Source organism: Xyrauchen texanus, chromosome 19 (assembly GCF_025860055.1).
Source record: "Xyrauchen texanus isolate HMW12.3.18 chromosome 19, RBS_HiC_50CHRs, whole genome shotgun sequence".
NCBI classification, from domain to species: domain Eukaryota; kingdom Metazoa; phylum Chordata; class Actinopteri; order Cypriniformes; family Catostomidae; genus Xyrauchen; species Xyrauchen texanus.
Window position 1 is genome coordinate 6,962,515 of NC_068294.1, and position 22,468 is coordinate 6,984,982.

Genomic DNA, 22,468 nt, shown 5'->3' on the forward strand with positions numbered 1-22,468 from the left:
TAAAGGGCTGGAGGGCTAGATACCAACGGGTGATCCAGGCGTTAGTATCTTTCATGCGATGGAGCCACTGCAGTGGGGCGTGATCCGAGCAGAGGGTGAAGGCCCGCCGCAGCAGGTAGTAACGGAGGGTGAGGCCGCCCACTTGATGGCCAAACACTCCTTCTCCACGGTGCTGCACTGCTCCGACCACTGGACCGGATCTGGAGCCCCCTTTTTAGTGAGGTCAGTCAGCGGGCTGGTGACATCCGAATAATTAGGCACAAACCTCCCATAATAGCCAGCCCCAGGAACTGCCTCACCCCCTTTTTGGTCTTGGGTCTAGGGCAAGTAGCAATCGCGGCGGTTTTGTCAATTTGGGGACGCACCTGGCCATGACCCAAGTGGAACCCCAGATACCGTACCTCCACACGCCCAATCGCGCACTTCTTAGGATTTGCTGTGACCCCCGTGGGCTTTGTTTACCTCCGGTCCGAGCTCCGCCCTCTCCGGAACTACCGTGGCCAACGTCACAGAGGCCACCTCTTCCCTCCACAATTTCAGGAGGTTGAGGTGATATATTTGCCGCGCGCCCCCTCTATCGGTACGTTTAACCTCATAATCGAGATCCCCAACTCGTCGTGTGACCTCAAAGAGTCCTTGCCACTTGGCAAGTAATTTAGAGCTTGACGTTGGGAGCAATACAAGTACCTTATCTCCCGGTGCAAATTCCCTTAGCCGAGCACCCCTGTCATACAGCCGGTGTTGGCGTTCTTGAGCCTGGAGCAAATTCTCCTGTGTTTGTCGCCCCAGTGTGTGGAGTTTTGCTCTAAGATCAAGAACGTACTGAATTTCATTTTTGCTATTAGAAGGTCCCTCCTCCCAAGCTTCACGGATGACGTCGAGGACCCCGCGTGGGCGTCGCCCGTACAGCAGCTCAAACGAGGAGAATTCTGTGGAGGCTTGTGGGACCTCTCATACTGCAAACAACAGGGGGTCCAGCCACTTATCCCAAATTCTAGCGTCATCGTGTACGAATTTACGAATCATGTTCTTGAGCGTTTTATTAAATCGTTCTACTAGGCCATCAGTCTGCAGATGGTAAATGCTAGTGCGAATCGACTTAATGCCCAAGAGCTCGTAAAGTTCGCGGAGTGTTCGTGACATAAAATTCGTGTCTTGATCGGTGAGGATTTCTTTCGGAATCCCCACCCGGGAGATTGTCTTGAAGAGTGCCCCTGCAACACTACGTGTGGTGATGTTGCTCAGAGGCACTGCTTCCGGATATCGCGTCGCGTAATCCACTAGGACTAACACGAAGTGATGCCCGCGTGCTGTCCGTTCTAATGGCCCGACGAGGTCCATCCCAATTCTTTCGAAGGGGACCTCGATCAATGGTAGAGGGCGCAATGGCGCTTTTGGGGTGGCCGGTGAGTTTACCAGCTGACATTCACGGCACGCTGCACACCACCTGCGGACGTCACCGCCAATGCCCGGCCAACAGAAATGGGCTATTAGACAGAGAAGTGTTTTTCATTCCTCTAGGTGACCGGCCATAGGATTATCATCCTGGAAAATCATTTCCCGGCGGCTCCGTGGAATCAACAATTGGGTCACTTCCTCTTTTGTTTGAGCGTCCTGCGTCACTCTATATAGCCGATCTTTAATCATGGCAAAATACGGGTATGAAATGGCGATGCCCGGCCGAAGCTGTTGACCATCAATTACTCTCACTTGGTCAAGAGCATGTTTAAGGGTTTCGTCCCGCGACTGCTCTAGAGGGAAGTCCCCCTCAGGGAATTCCCTGAGAGGAGGGGTGGCCACCTCACCCCTTCCCTTGTCATTCAGAGCAGCCGAGGACGGCCCCAGCTCCGCCTCCCCTGCCAGAGCATCGCACACCGCACACCTCTTTATGCAGGACCCATCCACGCAAATACCCTCTAAAATATCTTTAAAACTCGGCCAATCAGTTCCCAAGATTAGCGGATGAGTGAGGCGGGAACTAACCGCAGCCTCCACACTATGGTTTCTTCCCCTGAATTTAATCGCCAAAGTCACCATGGGATACTTGTGAACATCCCCATGCACACACCTCACCCTCACCAGTTTAGCTAAACCCAAAGCCCCGGGTTGAACCAAGCGTTGGTGGATGGTGGTCTTGATTGCAGCCGGTATCGGCAAAGCTTGGTAAATACCCCCCCTGATCCGGTATGCTCCAGCCCGATTGGGGGCAGCCTGCGGGACATCGGAGACCCTCCATGCCTGCGCAGGGGAGGAACGGGCCCTGGGGAGAGAACAGAGGGAGAGAACATAGGGGAGGGGGAGAAGGCAGGGGCAGACACAGGGGAAGGGGAAAGAGAGAGAGAAGAAGAGGGCTCGTCCGCCTTCGGGATCGCCGCCAAGTGGTCCTCTGCCAGCCAAACAGCTTCCTCCAGCGATGCCGGGCGATGGCACTGGACCCACCCCGTCATCTTCCGAGGCAGCTGTTGAACGAACTGTTCCAGTACCACCTGGTCGATCACTCCCTCGACGTCACGGTCCCTGTGAGCAGCCACCTCCGACAGGCGTCCCGGAGCCGTTGAGTGAACGCAAACGGCCGATCGGACATTTCTAATTTCATGCCCCGGAAGAGCTGGCGATTCTCTTCTGGGCTCCGACCGACCCGCTGCAGAATAGACCTCTTCAGATCGGTGTAGGCCAGGAGGTTCGTCGCCGGCAGCTGCTGTGCCGCAAGTTGAGCTTCCCCTGACAGGAGGGGAATTAGGCGGGCTGCCCACTGTTCGCGGGGCCAGCCCCAGATTTCTGCTGAGCGCTCTAACAAATCGAGGAAGGCCTCAGGATCATCTGCTGCCCCCATCTTCTGTAGAATTGGGGGGGCAGCGTAGCGCAGGTGTCCGTGGTCGCGGTTGTGGCCGACACGGCCTCCTGGCTGAGGAGGCTCCGGATGGCAAGCCGGTCCTCTGCCTGAGCCCGCATGATTTCGAAAAACCGGCGATCTTGGTCCTGCCGGAGCTCAAGCAGGGATTGCTGGTGGCCTTGATGCAGCGTCGCGAGGGACTGGAGGACTTCTGCCAGCTGGGATGACTCAATGGGGCGACCACTTTCCATGCTTGGAATGTTGTTTCCTTTAAATTTCCCGGGTATCGGCACCAGTGTAGAACCCCTCACAGGAAGTAGGACAGGAAACAAGTCTTCACTGCAAGGTAAGCCTTTAATGCCCGTTGTCTTTTCAATACGTTACAATATAACACAAGCGCACTGGGTTAGCTTGTCATCTGCTCTCCTCATGGAGGCCCTCTGGCTGCCCTTTTATGCCGCTCTCCCCATGCTCACTGAAATTAGAGACAGGTGTTAGACATAATTTAGCTCAGGTGTAAGCGCCCTTACCGCTTTTCTCTCCTGGACGGGCGCTTGACCACGCCCCTACTGCCACACACGGTCATTAGTATAGGGGATAAATACATAAGAAATAGGGCCCTAGCCAGTGTTATGATAGGTAGACAGATCATTCTGAGGGGATGGAAGTCTCCTGGTGCACCCTCATTTTGGAATTGGTGTACGGAGTTGGCAGGAAGGCGGCATTTGTGGAGATATCAGATAGAAGGTGTAGCATCTGGACCAATCAGACACACAATTATTCATTATTTAATGAATAAGCCAACAGAAGTCTCAAAGACTGTAATAAGCAAAGGTCCAAGTAGGCCTAAGGCGACTCCGTTATGTCTGATCCCCCACTGATCGTTATCAGCAAAGCAATGCAGAAAGCGCGGTTCACTCCTGTCCCCCATAGAAAATGGACACAAAGCCCAGAACAACAGACCTTTCTTCATTAAATTATAGACAAACTGTCCATAATTTCACATGTATATCCCCAGGACATTGTGTACAGGATCATTACTGTCTTGTAAAATGTTTTTTATTGTAGACTGATTTATGCATGATTTATGACAGGACTACCAGCAAATGTAAAAGTATTTAGTATCATGTTTCCTACCAAATTAATCCTTGTGGCATCCTGCACAATGGTGTGTATATATATATAATTCTGACAGCATGCATTGTATGCTTGCTGTATTAATCGGAGCATAAAGGTGCTTAAACTAAGCACAATCATGCAAATGAGTCCGCTTCAAACAAAGGAAAATTTCCTGCATGGAAATTTCACCTTGCTTTCTCATTGGTCAAGCCAGACTCAAGAGGAGGGACCTCCAGCAGAAGTTAAAAGACAGGTCCCCCCCCTCTCTCTCGCTCTCCTTTTCCCCTGGCTTTTCCCTTGACCTTCTGCTGCATGGTCGTGCTGATCATGAGGTTGCAGGCTGGCAGGCCTCAACACCTCAAGCCATGTGCAACTACCTGGACCATAGAATCAATGAACACCAGAGTTCATCCTAATTTCTTCATTCAACATGGAAGAAATTGATTGCAATTTGAACACCATCGACTCGAGGAACCATCCAGATGCTCTCCTGCAACTGTACACTCACCTAAAGGATTATTAGGAACACCTGTTCAATTTCTCATTAATGCAATTATCTAATCAACCAATCACATGGCAGTTGCTTCAATGCATTTAGGGGTGTGGTCCTGGTCAAGACAATCTCCTGAACTCCAAACTGAATGTCAGAATGGGAAAGAAAGGTGATTTAAGCAATTTTGAGCGTGGCATGGAGGTTGGTGCCAGACGGGCCGGTCTGAGTATATCACAATCTGCTCAGTTACTGGGATTTTCACGCACAACCATTTCTAGGGTTTACAAAGAATGGTGTGAAAAGGAAAAACATCCAGTATGCGGCAGTCCTGTGGGCTGAAAATGCCTTGTTGATGCTAGAGGTCAGAGGAGAATGGGCCGACTGATTCAAGCTGATAGAAGAGCAACTTTGCCTGAAATAACCACTCGTTACAACCGAGGTATGCAGCAAAGCATTTGTGAAGCCACAACACGCACAACCTTGAGGCGGATGGGCTACAACAGCAGAAGACCCCACCGGGTACCACTCATCTCCACTACAAATAGGAAAAAGAGGCTACAATTTGCAAGAGCTCACCAAAATTGGACAGTTGAAGACTGGAAAAATGTTGCCTGGTCTGATGAGTCTCGATTTCTGTTGAGACATTCAGATGGTAGAGTCAGAATTTGGCGTAAACAGAATGAGAACATGGATCCATCATGCCTTGTTACCACTGTGCAGGCTGGTGGTGGTGGTGGTGTAATGGTGTGGGGGATGTTTTCTTGGCACACTTTAGGCCCCTTAGTGCCAATTGGGCATCGTTTAAATGCCACGGCCTACCTACATTGTTTCTGACCATGTCCATCCCTTTATGGCCACCATGTACCCATCCTCTGATGGCTACTTCCAGCAGGATAATGCACCATGTCACAAAGCTCGAATCATTTCAAATTGGTTTCTTGAACATGACAATGAGTTCACTGTACTAAAATGGCCCCCACAGTCACCAGATCTCAACCCAATAGAGCATCTTTGGGATGTGGTAGAACGGGAGCTTCGTGCCCTGGATGTGTATCCCACAAATCTCCATCAACTGCAAGATGCTATCCTATCAATATGGGCCAACATTTCTAAAGAATGCTTTCAGCACCTTGTTGAATCAATGCCACGTAGAATTAAGGCAGTTCTGAAGGCGAAAGGGGGTCAAACACAGTATTAGTATGGTGTTCCTAATAATCGTTTAGGTGAGTGTATATGGGCTCTCTCAACAGCCATTGGCAAAAAAGGCAATTGCAAATATTGTACCAGTAACTAAATTAATGTAGTTTTAGTGTAAGTTGTAAACCCCTTTTGTAACAAAAGGTGCTTTTTAAATTAAGAGCTTGATGGTTCTCTCAAATGGTCAAAATGACTCTCTTCATAACTGCATTTCCCCTATTCTGTTCCGTTTTCATTTTATTTTCACTTTTCCCTTTCCCATGTATGAGTGATTTTGTGAGTATATTTTTTGTTTAGTTATGTGTTCGTGTTTTAGATAAATAAACTTTTGTGTACATTCTTGCGAGTTGATTCTGGTTTGCTTGTAAATCAATGTAAATGTATTGATTCGATCTCAGCTCCATGCTAAGAGTTATTTTTGTGTGGCCACAAAAAATATCCTTTCTGAGAACTGATAGACAATCAATACTGAGTGTTCACTGGACGAACAGATAAATTGATTGTAATGTTAATTCAGCTACCTCTAGTTGAGTCTGTTAACTGACCCAAATGTTCATAATTATAACGAGTTATGATTAATTATTCATGTTTCTCTTTAATGATATGTTGACTGTGGTATATTTTGATAATCTCATCCCTGATTCTAAAAGATTTCACTTCAAAGCTATACCTATATGTGTAATATTATTGTCAATAAGCCAATATTTTAATGGTGGAGAATTTATTCAGAAAAATGTATCTAGTTATTTGTCATTTATCTAAATTATAACATGACTGCTTCCATTAAAAATGTCCTTATATAGTAATGTAGAAGTAAGACTGTTTAATCTAATTCCTAGCTCACACATACTGTTTTCCTTGCAAACAATGGTAACATACCCGACACTTTAACCCGTACGGTGTACGTTTGTCATACCAAACACGCTACATATGTGAGAATCTGGGCACTTTAACTGATTACTGTTTATTTGTGCATTGTGGAAGGCGTTGACGTTCATATGCAATCATGAAACTGTTTCCATTAGTGTTGACCCAGATAACAAATCACTGGTGTTGGCTGCTATGGCGCCAAAAGTTCACGGGAAGTCCTAAAGAGACTCTTCCGGGGCAATCCCCCGTGCATGCACAACCTGCCGACGCCATATTGTAAACACAGTACGGCTAAGCTAATAGCATAACACAACACTGCCACACTAACCAGTTAGCAAACTTTAATTGAAACCCCTAAATATGCTACAAAGGCTTTGCAACTTGGAGGTGCCCATAAATGTCCAGGAACTTGCAAGTGCATTGGAGGAATAGTGGGGTAACATCCCACAGCAAGAACTGGCAAATCTGGTGCAGGCCCCAATTTATAAATTGAGTATGTATTTTAATAATATAATATTGTAAAATGATACTGTAAATGTTGACATTGACCTTTAAAGTGGTATCGTCTGAATCACGAGGATGTTTTTATTATTAAAGATGCCGTTACCTAGGGGGCCTGGGTAGGTCAGGAGTATTGATGCTCACTACCACCCCTGGAGTTGTGAGTTTGAATCCAGGATGTGCAGAGTTACTCCAGCCAGGTCTCCTAAGCAACCACATTGGCCCGGTTGCTAGGGAGGGAAAAGTAACCTCCTTGTGGTCATGATTAATGGTTCTCACTCTCAATGGTGTGCGTGGTAAGTTGTGCGTCGATCGCGGAGAGTAGCATGAGCCTCCACGTGCTGAGTCTCCACGGTGTCATGCATGACAAGCCATTTGATAAGACTGACATCTCAGAAGTAGAGGAAACTGAGACTTGTCCTCCACCACCCAGATTGAGTTGAGTAACTGTGACACCACGAGGATCTATTAAGTAATTGGGCATTCCACAAGAAAGAAAAAAGATGCAGTTATTTCTCCCACAAACCGAAACAACCTTATTACACTGGAAATATATAAATATTTTATTTATTTATTTATTTATTATTATTTTTATTTTTTTTATACATAGCACAAGACATGGATACAAAGCCGAGGATACTGAACATTTAAACAGTAACCGTAGAACAATGGTTTTACATGATTGTGTATGGTGTGTTGTATGGGTATGTAACTCGAAGTATATTTATAATTAAGGGAGGGGGGAGAGACAAAAAAAAAAAAAGATATATATTAGGGTTCTCAATTGATTAAAAATTTTAATCGAATTAATTACATGGTGTCCCGATTAATCGCATATACAAATATTTGCTGAGAAAGCCCCTCATATAACAATAATTCAATATATAATGATGAAATAATTATACATAGTTATCTTTAAATATCAAAAAAGTTTATAAATTCAGATAATTAAAATGCATTACATTCTTGTGGCAGAAGAGTTCATCATTGATAAGACCATTCAAAAAGCGGATTTAGAATACAATGTATTCTTTACTACCATATTATTTATTGATCATAAGTCAATCATTGGCATACAGTTCACAGCAATCCTTTTCACAAGTGAATTTGTCAGTCAGTTGGAGATTTATTTGTGCTTGTTTAAGGACCCATCAATTTACACCTGTGTCAGACATTTTTTTTTTTTTTTTTAGAAACAAGCCAGGGGTATACATAGTACACTGTTCTGACCTCTCTGAAGTAAATTAAGAGTTTTTTACATAATTGCGTGTGCAACAGTGCCCCCTTTTGGCTAACCAGCAGCAGCAGCAGTAGCTTTAGTTTAAGTTTCACTTTCTGAGGTACCGGTAAATTTCCATCAACAGTTAGTTGAGTTTACTGCAGAGCAGAGTGCCAGTGCTGTTTTCTCCTGCTGCATTTTTTCCTTTTACATTGTTGCCTTGGATACTATTTGTCCATAAGTACTGTACATATTACTAAAAAAAAAAAAAAGTAATTGTACTTGGCACATCTTTTGTTTATTGGAGTTTTCTCATGTCAAATGACTAAATTGATAGTTATCATGGCTATGACTTAGCATTTCTGTTGCTATAAATTGTGTACTTTAGATATCTGTATTGGTTTGATCTCATTTCTGTTTGTCTTTTGCTCTTTGTTACAGTTTTACAGTATAATAAGAGAAGTAACATTTCTTCGTGGAACCTAAGAAAACGTATGCCTTGTGTCTTTTTTTTGGAGAACTTTACACTGTTAGCTAACTGTCGAGCTTTGAAGAAGCAACTCATTGCAAGGACAGTATATATACAATACTACAGATATATATATATATATATATATATATATATATATATATATATATATATATATATATATATACAGATATAAAAAGGTGAGAGGCAGATTCATCTACAGCATTACAGAAGGAGCAAAGTGGATCTATTTCAGGGAGCATGTTTCTTAAATAAAGATTGACTGGGTAAAAACGGTGTAACAGTTTAAAGGACACATCCTTAGCCTTGTTGGTAATTCAATATTTTTGAGCTAAAGACCATACGACCTGCATCAGACATGCTTGTGTCACGTCTCTGGTGTGTTGCGTCATAAAAATTAAATGTTTAGGTCACTGTGTCAAGTTAAATATAGTTTAATACTCAATGTTTAAACATATCTTGAGATCCCTTTGTTCGCATTTGCGCTCCTTCAAGTGTTTTGAACGCAAGAATGTGACGCATGCTTGTGTTGTTGTCTGCTGAAGTGTTTTCTTCACTGTATAACTGTGTGTTCCTCATACAGTAAACAGGTGGTACTACAAGCTTGCATTTCTCAGGAAAGCATTGCAATTAAGTTATGTAAATCTTTTTAACGCGTTATTTTTGGTAAAATTTATCGCACGTTATTAACGCGTTAAATCGACAGCCCTAATATATATATATATATATATATATATATATATATATATATATATATATATATATATATACAGTGCATCCGGAAAGTATTCACAGCACTTCACTTTTTCCACATTTTGTTATGTTTATTGTTATGTTTCTTATTCCAAAATGGATTAAATTCATTATTTTCCTCAAAATTCTACAAACAATACCCCATAATGACAACGTGAAAGAAGTTTGTTGGCTGGTCATACATGAAAGGTAATTTTTGGCTGTGGCTCAGGCGGTAGAGCAGGTTGGCCAATAATCGTAGGGTTGGAGGTTCGATTCCCATGCCGAAGTGTCCTTGGGCAGTCTAACGCCTTGCATGGCAGCTCTGCCGTCATTGGTGTGTGTGAATGGGTGAATGAGTCACAGTATAACGCGCTTTGAAAACCGATATGGTTAAAAAGGTGCTATATAAGTACAGACCATTTATATGGCAAAATTTGTATAGTTGAAATCCTAATGACCCAAGGAATCCAAAGACCCCAAACTCATAATTTTAGGACAAACAGTTCAAAAGTTATGTGCAAAAGTAGCCAATTTTGACATTTCTGACATCTAAACTGCATATTCCCTCAGATCATGGTCCTAATGAAGCACACCAAATGTTGTTTCGATAGGACAAAGCATTTCCGAGATATAGTCTCAATTCCTGTTTTACGTCGACTTCGTTAACTGACATAATTCTGATTGGTAGCACAAATAAAAATTGGTTTCTGGTCAGTTATGTGCGGCTCAGTCTGCAGATTATTCTGAACATTTGTTTGGGCATATCAGATCAAGTTTGAAGGATCTGAAAATTTTAAACTGTAAATGTCATATTCCAAGATGGCAGCCACTGAAATGGGGTTTTAATGTAACCCCTATCAGTGTGCCATACATCCTCATTTTTCTATGTATGGTTCATAGGGCTGCCAAAGACTCTTAACCATAATAGTAATAATATTTACGGATACAATAAGGGCAAAAAATCGACAAAATAAATTCTACAAAAACCGTCTACTTTAAAGCACTGTGAAAAGTCAAAAAGCTAGACAGCCCAGACATCAGAGTTTCTTTTATGAACTGAACTAAACCTCAGAAGTTCTATCATAGTAGAGAGTGTAACAGTCAAAAAGCATGTTACGAAGTCACCGTTTAGGGATACCCAGAGCCATAGAGAGAGAGAGTTGCGACAACTCCATTGACTCCAATGGAATGGTTTTTTTTACAGCAATGGCGGCTCGTGGAGCCTCTCAATAGTTCCCGGAAGTAGCAGCAAACACATGCCGCGCCGTAGAACAAACCGTTTGCGACGCACTTTTAAAAGGTGAGAAGTTTAAAGAATAATATTATCTTATTCTGTATATTATCAGTACATCTAAATAAAAATAACTTGTAAATTAAAACCTTATAGTTGAGTATTACTCATTAAATTAGGAGATAAGGAGCTGGATAAAGTTAGTAACGAACACCCTATTAATTGTAAAATCTGTTCTCTTGATTCAGTTTCATCCATCGTTTTAAAAAAAAAAAGTAATATCGTAATACATTATTACAATTTAAAATAACTGTTTTCTATTTTAATGTATTTTAAAATGTAATTTACTCCTGTGATGCCAAGCTGAATTTTCAGCCTCATTACTTTTGAACGGCAGTTTATATACGAGTATGCTTAAGTTGTTTTAAAGCTGAATATATTGTGTATATGAATAAGTATTGTAAGAATTATACATTAGATATATAATATTTATAATACATAAATAATTATATTACTATATATAGAATTGTAAGAATTGTAAACAATAAGCTTCATTTCACTAAATTTTACATTTACGTAACTGCTGCTAATAGTTAATAGTTCATTGACCCATTGTGCGGTGCGAGCTGGAAATCACCTGTCACCAGCCTGTCTCTGTACTATCTGAAAAGTCATAAATATGACATTAGTTACCATGAGATTAGTGAAAACAATGAATATGAGGTAACATAAAAAGGCAACAGAAACCCTAGCCTGAAATAAGTTGAGGCAAATAACGGTAAGCGAACACTAATCCTCAAATATTAGCTGATTTGATCTTTAAAAAACAACATCGCTGTAACAACATGCTCATGCTACATACATATGTCGGTGTGTTACATAAATATATAAAATAAATGCATTTATTGACTACTAATTACCAGAAATCGCAGTTCTGTCACTCTACTCTAACAGTTTGGAATGACCGCAAAAGCATTCCTGGAACTATCTGAAGTCTACGTGAATCACGTGACGATCAAGCATTTAGAACTTCCGTTGTCGCAACTCTCCTTTATATGGCTCTGGGCGCACCTAAATTTTGTGCTGGTGCACCTAAATAAAAAAGTTAGGCGCACCAGTGCAACCAAGGCAAAAAGTTAATCTGGAGCCCTGTCACTTAAGGTGTATGTGTGTGTGATAATTAATATCAGATGGGACCTCCCTCCATCCTCATGGCACCAGATAAGGAGTTTAAGTTTAACAGTAAAAGAATGATCCAAATGGTCCATTCAATATCTTAGAATTATGTAAATTGGAGGGAGTTGGTCATCTGATTAATCTGAAGGATTAGTTAATAAGGTGAAAACCTTATTCCTAATTAAACAAATAACAAAAAGATTTTTTTCAAAACATACACAGGTTATGTCTATAATCTAAAGAACATTAGAAAATCATAAACTGATAGTATACACTAATGCCAAGGTCTATTGAAAGAGGTTTAGTAGTGATAATTACATTCTCTTTGATTGATCGATGAGTTTGGTGATGGCGACGTCTTCCACTGGGGCTCGGGGCCAGTGGGGAAGGAGCTGGATTCCATTTCAACAGCCTTGGACACAAAAGAGCTGAGGAATGGTGAACTCCTGGAAGCACCGAGAGGGTTCTTGCACTCTGGAACACACAGATATACAACCCTTGGTCAGAGCTGAGGAATGGTGAACTCCTGGAAGCATCGAGAGGGTTCTTGCAATTGGAACACGCAGATGCAGGAAACTTGTCGCTGTAGTTATCTCCCTGGTATAAGGATTCTGAACTTGTCTTTTCAACAGTCTCTTGTAGTGAGTCTTGGTACTTCTTGGTCAATCTCCTACTGTCTCTCGGATGGAGACTAAGAACGTTGGATGATCTGTTATCCTCTCTCTCACAGAGTGAGACCAGAATGGAGAAGTGTTATAGAAGTGTATCCTGTTACTAACTCTCTGGACAGGGACTCAGGACTCTTATACTTTCCTGATGAGGAGGAGATTTCAGTTTGTCACTTCTTGTTTCAGGGTCACGATTGGCTGCTTCGATTAGAGGGGAGGGCACAACGTGTGGTCAATCCTCCCTTCTCTGCATAGAACTCATTTGCATACTCATTGCATGCTTAAAGTTCACAGTTAAAACAATGTTCTTAAAGTATCATCTATCCATTGTTCTTTTTCCAAACCTCGTCCAAAATACTCTTGGCATTTTTCTGAAGATATAGAGACCAAACATGATATTAAAAGAGTCAATATTGCGCATGCGTTAATTTATACCACCATAGTTCAGTTTGTGTAAACTATTGTGCTAATTGAACAATTACAATTACAAAAATTGATCTGTGAACAAATATGGAGTGGATATGTTGCATTTGGTGTCCATGTTAGGAGTAAAGTTTGTGTGTAAAGATTTGTTTCAACTTTTGCCACATGGTAAGTTAATGCTGCTTCGAGAGGTCTTGAAGATATATTTATGGTCTTTATCTCAACTCTGGGCAAACCTTAGGATGGGGGGGTTTCAGAGGTTTCTAAGAAACAACTTATGGACCAATGAGAAGTCTTTTCCAATGTGTTGAAAGTTCTTTCCTTCCTTGTTAGGGGTATCTGGCAGTTGTCTGAGCAGCTTATCTGAAGGCTGTGCTTGGCATTTGTTTGTGTTGGTCCTGTCATGATCCAATCAAAATGGAGCCACTCTTCTTTGCCTTGACAGTTAGAGAGGGGCTCTGACATAAACTGGCTCATGGAATGTTATCTGGTCCGATGGTTCACCACTGGATGATAGGTGGAGTTTTCTCCATGTAAACAGTGCATTAATGATGGCTACGTTACCTCCCTTTATGGTATTTTTTTGTAGATATCATGTGAAAGTTAACAGGTTTACTTGGTCATGACTTGAGTTGAAAAATTGGATATGATTTGCGGAGAAGAGGTTGATACTATATGGTCACACGCTAACACGTTTGATTGTTATACTTTCTAACACTTGGAGTGGTGGTGGCGTAGTGGTCTACAGCACATAACTGTTAATCAGAAGGTCACTGGTTCGATCCCCATTCGAGCCACCACCATTGTGTCCTTGAGCAAGGCACTTAACTCCAGGTTGCTCCGGGGGATTGTCCCTGTAATAAGTGCACTGTAAGTCACTTTGGATAAAAGCGTCTGGCAAATGCATAAATGTAAATTTAACACTGTGATAGTTTCATGTTTGAAATGGTTATTTGTGGTGCTGTACACTTTTAAATTAGGCTTCCATTAAATGTATTACTGTACACTTATTTTCTTTTATTTGTGCAGACTGATGGAGGGGTCTAAATATTTTTTTGTGGTAACAACCGCGCACACCACAGATTCTGTCAGAGCTTAACTTGTATTAAACCTGGAGCATTTTTTTGAAATACACTTGAGATTAAATAGTTTTACAGGGTGCAATTGGTTATATTCGATTGTTTCTTTCTGCAGACTTATTTGTTGGAGCTTCACTCTTCTCTCCTACTTCAATCGCCTCACGCCATGCTGAAAGTCCGTTTCCCCATCGCCGATCTTCGACCTCCAGGGCTAAGGCGACCCTTGAGTCAGCGTGCAGTGCGCAGTGAGGTCTTAAGTCTGAATATCACTAATCTGGAGCTGAAGTCTCAGCAAGGGCCAGACGTTCAGCAAGAGGCCAAACTCTTCAAACTGCTGGAGGCCTGTTTCACTGATCTACATGGTGAGGAGGATAAGAGTTTAATCAAACATTGCATCTTTGCTCAGAATGATAATATAGTCTATTCATTTATTGATGAATAATTTGTCAGAACCAATCAGAAGTCAAATACTGGGTAGAACATGATCAAGATTTACACCATGTATTTTATAATCTATTCCCCTGGTGCACATTTTTATAAATAAACAAAAGTTAGTTGTCTTAATCTTTGTCTCACTTGGACTTTTTCTGCTAACAAGGCCGTGTGGGCCGGGAAAATAATATTAAAGGTGCTATAAGCTATTTTTTTCATGGAAAGGTCCGAAAAATGTTTTCCTACTCCCTGAGAGATATTACTGAAATAAGTGTTGTAAGATATCTCACCTGTCTCTGTGACAGTTCTAGACTCCGTAAACAGCAAACAAAAATGTGTCCGTGGACAATGACGCTTTCAACCTGCAATCATTTTATTATTGAGACTTTCTGCCATTTTTAAGCCATGTCGTTCATAACAGTTGTTTTTGGAAAGAGTTGGTGTGGCTAATCCAACAGCTCAGTCTCGTGGAAGAAGAATGGCTAAAATCGCTTACAGCACCTTTAACCTCTTATGTATATTTCTACCAATCTTGATTCGATTGGCATGAATAAAACTAAGCCCTGCCCTGCATTGAAATCCCTAATAAGTTGACTTAACTCAATTGATTGAGTGAACTCATTCCTTCAATTGAATTGAGAAATGGCATCTTCAAAACTTGTGTAATTAAGTTCACTTGGTGATCATATAGAATGAACTTTAATAAATAAGTTACGGTAACTAGATGCAAGTAGATTTTCTATTTAAATTTCGCTGTTTTTACTTAATTATTATATTCGATATATACAGTAGTATGGCTTAAATAAAGAAGATTATAACTGATTCTAGGTCAGGCATTAAAAAACTAATTTCTCCACTGAAATACACACATGTACTTTAGATGGATTTTTAAGAAAAATGAGTTCAAGGAACATAGAAATTTGTGTTATAAGCCCAAAACATGACATCTTAAGTAAAGTAACTTGTAACTTGATTTGTCCAGTTATGACAAAATTATGGTTTACAGTGTACAATTTTTCATGCAGAATGTGTTGCATTACTAAATTTAAACACTTTGAGAATGTTGTTTTGTTTTTGAGGATACAGTGTCGTTTACTCAGATAGTAACTCAACTGGCATGTTGTTTTTTAAGGAGTGTATGAGGGCTGGGAGGGGAAATCATTTCCCTGTATCCGTGTACAGAAGAGTCCTGATCCACACAACACTGATGGCACACCCAGGTGTGTGTGTGTGTGTGTGTGTGTGTGTGTGTGTGTGTGTGTGTGTGTTTGAGACTATGTGTCATATAATAACACAGACAGATCTTTATTTAGATGGAACATTTGGCCAACTCACACTCTCTCTCTCTCTCTCTCTCTCTCTTTTTATCTCTCTCTCTATCTTTCTCTCTCTATCTCTCTCTGTCTGATTGTCTCTAGGATTCAGGTGCGAGTGAATGAGGGAGCAGGCTCTGACAGCAGATGTGTGTGTGAAGGGGTAAACAGAGATCTGCATCTAGGCTCCATGTCTCTGGAGAATCCCTGTGATCTCAGAGAGAAGAATAACTCTCCATTCTCATCCAACCGCACCATGTTTGAGACGGAAGAGGTACATCCTCCCTCTCGCTTTGTATCCGTTTATCTGTCTGTATGTCAAGAATATCCGGGTCACATTTCACCCTTAAAATCAAAAGAAAGAAATATTTTTGGATCATTTATAAATATTCATTCAATATTAATATTATTTAAAGCGGAAGTAGGTCATTTCTGCGCCACCAAGCGAAATAAATACCATAAAATGGTAGCGCCACAGAGTGTTTTCAAGAAAGTTAAACTATGAAGGCATTCTAGTTGTCTCTGCATTTTAAGATCGAGAGAAAGTATTTTAACACAGGAAAAAGTTACATACTTCATCTTCAAATTGTATGATATTATTTAAATTGTAAAGAACAATTTTAGGTATACATTATGATAGTATTTTCTGTACTGAATTTGATTTATGTTGATTATTGTTCAAAAAGGGTCATTTATATTAATTCTGTTCAAAACACAATTAAAGATATCTACAATGAATTTCTTACTAGTTAAAATTCAAATTTCACATATCAGCTATGTAAATATTATAATTTATGTCAATATTACATTTATATTATTATACATTGTTTCTGTACAAATTTCCAATCCTGATATCAACATTTGAATTACACATTTTTGGTATCTGTAAATGTAGTTCAGCATGTTAGATTTGGTGTTTCAGATATCTGGAAATGGATTTCAGATATCAATAAATTGCAGAGCAAGTAAACATATATTTAAAAAGGCTTTCTTACTAGTTATGATAACATAATAGATATCTGATATTAACATGTCACTAGTGAAAACCAAAATACTGATATCAAAAATGTACATTTTCTCTAGTTGTAATTCAATAGTTGATAATAATAATTAAGTGCAGCTGTCCATTCCTGATATCAAAATATATCATTTTTGATGTACACTGCTGAAATGTAAAATTGTAATTTGAAATAGTAAGAAATTCATGATAAATATCTGTCATTGCGTTGAACAACTCAAGTGAATGACATCATTGTGAAATTCTGTAAAATGCAGCTACAAATATCTGTAATTGTGACTTTAACAAAGTTTAAATTACAATTTTTTGATATCAAGAATGAGTAATTCCACAAGTAATGACATAATTTCTAATATCAAGTATTGACGTTTTACTAGTGCAAATGTAATAATCTGAAAATTAACATTTTTACTAATAGTAACTCCATTGCTGATTTTAGCAATTATCATTTCATCTAGTGAAAATTGTATTGTATATATGTATAAATATCATGAATATTCTTCACGTGAAAGGGCTTGCGATACGTGCACATTTCTTTAGATTCACATATTTGTCTTAAGTTCATTCATGTACTGCGTTTTGTCTTCATTCTTTTTCTCTCGCTCTTTATTTGTACATGTCTTTGTTTTTCTCTCTCAGATGGTGAACCCAGCAGAACCAGAGGAGATGAATGAGTTTCAGGTTCAGTGTATATGTCAGTGTCAGTATGTGGTTGATATCACGTTTCTTGTAGCCTACATCCTTCTGCCTAGTAAAGAGGCCTTCCAGAGCATCTATAACATGTATCACAATTACACATACATGCAGATATTTTATAGTTTTATCTCTGGACATCAGTTCGAATTAAATCATCATCATCATAAATGTATATCAGTTTCAGATAACAAAGTCTCATGGAATTCTTGTGTTCTCCCCTGTTGTTTTCGTCTTTCTCTTTTTGTCTTCTCCCTCTCTTTCTCCCCAGGATTAATAATGATCTGTTGATTTAGGAGCCTCCTCCACTGCCTCAGTCTCCTCCTCCTGCTCCTTCCTCTTTGCAAAGTGCTAGTAGTCCCTCACAGCAGCACAGACATGTGGAGGATGAATTTTACGCCTGTAAATCTGCCTTCAGACTTGGTCGGTCATCTTCGTCATTTCCCTATTTCAAATTGAGATACTGTGTGTGTGTGTGTGTGTGTGTGTTGTGTGTGTGTGTGTGTGTGTGTGTGTGTGTGTGTGTGTATGTGTGTATATATATATATAAACTGATTGAGCCAATGCCATCAAAGTGCCCTATTGGTGAATTACAGTGTTAATCTGGCAAAAGAATTACTGAAAAACGTTTTACTTGGCAAAGGGTTTTGCATCATGTTGAAAATTAACAGATTTTTAATTAAAACATACTGTGGAGGAAAATATGACTAGAAAAAACAATACTGTAAGATATTAACAATGCATTACAATGTTTTAGAACAACATTATGAACTGCTTCACAAACCAGTTAATTACCTCACTTAAATGCATTGTATATATACGAAAAAAGTCATTTTTGATCAAATCTAGACAGGCCTCATTTCCAGCAGCCATCACTCCAACACCTTATTCTTGAGTAATCATGCTAAATTGATCATTTGATACAAGAAAATCACTTGCCATTATATCAAACACTGCTGAAAGATATTTGGTTCATTAAATTAAGCTTAACATTGTCTTTGTGCTTGTTTAATACAAAAATAGACTGGCATGTCTAGACTGGCATTAAGATCAATATTAGGTCAAAAATGGCAGAATGCATGAAATTGCCAAAAAACCTGGAGATTTCATACAAAGGTGTACACTACAGTCTTCAAAGACAAAGTACAACTGGCTCTAACAAGGACAGAAAGAGATGTGGAAGACCAGATGTACAACTAAACAAGAGGATCAGTACATCAGAGTCTCTAGTTTGAGAAATAGATGACTCACATGTCCTCCACTGACAGCTTCATTGAATTCTCCCTGCTCAACACCAGATTCATGTACAATAGTAAAGACAAGACTCAGGAGTGCAGGCCTTATGGGAAGAATTACAAAGAAAAAAACACTTTTGAAACAGAAAAACAAAAAGAAAAGTTTAGAGTGGGCAAAGAAACACAGACATTGGACAACAGATAGTTGGAAAAGAGTGTTATGGATCTTAACACCGTTGAGCTTTTGTGGGAACAGTTAGACTGTAAGGTGCGTGAGAAGTGTCCGACAAGACAGTCACATCTATGGCAAGTGCTACAGGAAGTGTGGGGTGAAATGTCACCTGAGTATCTGGTCAAACTGACAGCTAGAATATCAAGGATCTGCAAAACTGTCATTGCTGCACGTGGAGGATTTTTTGATGAGAATACTTAGAAATTTAAATATTTATAAATATTTTTTTTCAAATTGTAATTGTAATAGTAATTTTTCATGTTATTAATGACCTGACTATACATTGTGATCAGTTGAATGCCACTTGGTGAATAAAAGTACCAATTTCTTTCAATAGGAGCAAAATCTGTACATTATTCTAAAAATAAATAATAATTCTATTTTTATTTAATTTTTTCCCCCATAGTTAATCGAGATTAATCTCAATTTTGAAAGTGCTAAAATTTGACACTCTACATTCTTCCTAGAACTATGTATTGTGAAAAGCGCTCTAAAGAATAAAATGTACTTGACTAGAAAAACATTAAACAATATGTAACATTTTACAAACAAAGTATTCAACAATATAAACATGCACTATTATTATATTATTATTAATTAGCACCAATTCAAGTAACATTAAATGTTTCCCAAAGTCAAAGTGGGAAGTTGACTAAGAACCCCATAAGTTGTATATTAGTTGCAAAGCACATTACAATTCTTAAACCCTCATCTCCGAAAATAAGTTGTGCCTAATTCTGAACTCTAGTAGTGAGGTTTAGAGGTAGGTGAAGTATTGGGCTTTAGAGATAGGGACCACTTTGAAGTTTGATCTCCACATGAAGAACGCTGCAGAGGATGTCCGAGTTTGCTATGAAATACTACCTATACTGCTCTCACTGCTTCTGGCATATCTGTGTATGGCAGAAATAGTAAGAAATAGTGTTAAGCAGTTATAGTGAGGACGTTTTAAAAAATAATGCCATGCATAATTTTTATTTATCAAATAACTTTATACATAGTGCAGCAAATATAATGAACTCAATCGGTATTTGGTGTGAGTACACTATGCCTTTAAAACAGAACTGATTGTCTTACACTTGCACACAGATTTTCCAGGATGTTGGCTAAAACGTTGTTCAGAGCATCTTGGAGAACTTGTCACAGTTGTATTTATTTGAGCTGTCTCAACTGCATCTGTTTCTTCATGTAATCCTAGACTGACTCAACATTCAAAGGAACGTTTGGGAATCTGAAACTGATATTTCTTATTGACACACTAAAGCAGAAAATATCAAATAACTTCTGAATCTTAACACCAATGTTTATGTGAAACATCTAATGTGCCTCAGACTTTTGCACTGTTCTATATATTGAATTTTTATTGGCAAATAAATGGGTGAACTTGAACAAATGTTTGTGCTAGTGCTAGTATTTTGTTTGTTTACAAATATTTAAAATATATATATATATATATATATATATATATATATATATATATATATATATATATATATATATATATATATTTATTTATTTATTTATTTATTTTATTTTATTTTTTTTTAATGTTTGAATATTAGGTTTAAGTTTGGTCTGTTACAGTTTGACACCTTTTTTTAATTTTGCACATTATCGTCTAGGGGTTGACCAATATTGGATTTTGCAGAAACCGATAACTAAGGTACTGGAACAAGCTGATAACCCATTATTCAGCCGTTTGTTGTTTATATAAAATTGCTATAGTGAATATGTTTTTCCTTAGTCATTTGCTTAATCTGAGCTATCGACTTATAACTGATATTTCCAAAAGCGGCTATCTGTGCTGATTAATCAGTAAAACCTCTATTATAAATTTTTTGTTTTAAAAGGATATGCCATTTTATTGTCAGAGTAAAATTGACTAAATTAAATGAATGACACAAAGAAATAATGACTACATTTAAAATAAGTTTTCATATAAAGACTAAATCGATGATTAAATAAACGGTAAAAATGATCACTGGTCAATTATGACATTCTTTTCATTTCCTGTAGAATGAGGCTGGATGTAAAGTGGATCAGTGTCATGGAGAACTCATTTTGGACTTGGAAGGTGGAAAGATTTTTAGTGTGACACAACATCAGAACAATCCCAATCTCAACTTCCTGACCATAGAGAGCAAAAGAGTGGAGCTCTACCATAAAAGTAAATTCTCACAATGAACTAATCTGGGTCATATTTTCAAAATGAACTTATATTCATGAAATAAGGGGTTGTGCTTACATTTCATGTGAAGTTTAAAGCTGATGCCCATGTTGCTTTGTAAAGTACTGAATATCCTGTTATTTGCAGTTCTAAAATGCTAAATTATGTTGTTTCCTCTACAGCGGAGGTCCCGGACTCCCCTATCCCTTTCAGATTGGAAATGCCTAGGTTTACTCCCCCAGGGCATTTGGACCCATCCGTTTACCTCACAGAGGTAGGGGTAAGCAGCATCAGCGGTCGAGAATCAGACATTCAAATGTTGTCGACTGCCATCAAAATTACATTAGACCTTGAGAGGAATGTCAAGGTTTGTGTTCTATTACTTTGTTTTTACTGCCTCACATTTGTGACAGAGAAGCATTCACCTAATTTCTTCTTCAGGAGTTTCTGGTTGCTCTGCGACTCCATGGCGCTACATTGCGACATCACATGGCTTTGACCAATCATAGCTGGCATGAACAGGTACCTGTTGGCAGTCACATTAGATAGAAGGCTTCGATAGATGTATTCATCTTTTAGGATTGACATCAATCTTTTAGGCTAAATCAATATTTGGTTTGACCACCTTTGCCTTTAAATCAGCACCAATTCTCCTGGGTACACCTGGAGAGTTTTTCTTGGTTGTTGGCAGATATGATGTTCAAGCTTCTTGGAGAATTCTCCACAGTTCTTCTACCTATTTCGGCTGTCTCAATTACTTCTGTCGCTTTATGTCATCTCAGACTGAGTCAATGTTCAGAGGGGGGCTCGGTGGGTCTCTGATCTTGCAGATCGCCCTGTTCTTCTATTCTAATCTTTTCTATTTGCAAAAGTAATATTTGGGAGTCTAACATTTATATTTCATATTGACACACTAAAGCTGAAGATATAAATAACCATCTTAAGACAAATGCCTTTCTGAAACATCTTATGTGCCCAAGACTTCTGCACAGTACTGTATAACTTTCTGCATTCTTTATTCAGATAGTTGATTTCCTAGATGTCATCGATGATGAAATATTGGGCTACACCCCACCAGCCGTCATCACAGTTTTACACACTCACCTGGCCACCTGTGCTGTTGACTATAGGTAATATACTCCTGAATGTATGGTACAGTTACATAAATCTCATTTTAATTCTCAATATTTTCTCTGTTCTTTTCCCCCTCCAGACCCCTCTATCTTCCTCTGCGACTTTTGTTTACAGCCGAGTCCTTCTCTCTGTCCAGTAACATCATAGTGGACACTGCAACCTTTCATCTCAGGTACTGATCCTAACCGGTTATGCTGAGACCAGGTAATG

The 22,468-nt window shown here is 39.4% G+C and overlaps 1 pseudogene; it reads left to right on the forward strand.

Moving 5' to 3' along the window:
* Nucleotides 1–2,423: 2,423 nt before the first annotated feature.
* The window catches only part of LOC127659539 (autophagy-related protein 2 homolog A-like), a 45,360-nt pseudogene continuing 25,315 nt past the window's right edge, over nt 2,424–22,468 (forward strand).